We start from the raw sequence: 1,434 nt of genomic DNA on the forward strand, positions 1-1,434 counted from the left end.
TACTTAATTATTTTTATAATTAATTAAGCTCAACATTTGTAATTTTAATTTAGTTAAATAATATAAAAAAATATATTTTAATAAATAATATATTTTATAAAAAATGGAAAAAATAGATAAAAATGATATGTTAATAAATAATAATAATAATAAAGAATACTAAAAAAGTTTTATGAATATGATAAATTAATAATGAATGAAACAATAAAAATTAATCTTAATAAATAATTAACTGATTATCTATAATCATTAATGATCATATGTTGATAATGAAGAATCAAATTAAAATTAATTTTAATAAATAATTATTTAATTATAAAACGTGAAAATAATAAACTATTATTATTGGAAAACAAAAATTTGTTCTAACTAAATTTAATAATTAAATATATTTAAGATATTTTTAGCTAATTAGTTAATAATTTATGTAAATAAGTAATATATTTGATGTTATAAAAATGAATTAAACGTTTATTGTCTTTTTTGAGAAAAACGGGATGTTTATTGTAAACGCTTATTTGATGTGATTTAACCATACATCTAATGTAATTATGATGCTTAATTGAGGAAATACCTATAATTAATTTCAAGCCATTAATATAAATTAATTCATTTTAAATAATCCATAAAGAACTCAAATTAATTATTAGGAAAAATAGCATGTTTAGGTTTGCATTTTATAAAACTAGCACGTTTTTTGAAAATTCGTGAAAATAATTTTTCTCAGTCCATCTCGAGAAAGGTCGACCATCGAGAATTAGTTAAAAAATTATTTTTTTCATTTATCAACTGTTTTGGGCCTTACCGATACATATTACATACTGGGATTTGCTATTTTTTTTAATCTTCTCAAATCTTATAGTGTTTTCAAATTTTCTCCAAATTCAGTTATGTTTACTGAATATTATATCAAATTATTGGGTACTTTTTCAAATCTTTAGCATAATTTATGTTTTCACAATTTTATGAATTTCTAAATTTCTAAATACGTTTTCTAATAATCAAATTGGATTTTCCAAATTGATTCACAATTTCTAAATTTTGGAAAATATTAAATTTTTCGAAAAATTGGATAAGATTTGAGATATGTACCAGATTCTATCGAGAAAGATATGAATTTCAGTGTTAATGCCCGAGATTTCATCGAGAAAAGGCTATCAAATATATTAGAATAGTAGATGTTATTTTTGTCCGAGATTAGCATCGATGATACACATAATCTCGGTGTAGAATTATTCTCACAGATGTACCGAAAGAAAGCGTCAAACAAATTGATAAGTTGAAAAAAAATGAATTTTTTAAATCTAAAAAATCTCGTTGGTCGAATCCTCGTTTTGTAGATTGGATCCCGCGAAAAATATTTATTACACGAGTTGTTTTAAGAAAGATTGCTTAAATTTTTGTAAGGTAAAAACTAAATAAACGTGCATATTT

Source organism: Benincasa hispida, chromosome 11, assembly GCF_009727055.1.
Source record: "Benincasa hispida cultivar B227 chromosome 11, ASM972705v1, whole genome shotgun sequence".
NCBI classification, from domain to species: Eukaryota; Viridiplantae; Streptophyta; class Magnoliopsida; order Cucurbitales; family Cucurbitaceae; genus Benincasa; species Benincasa hispida.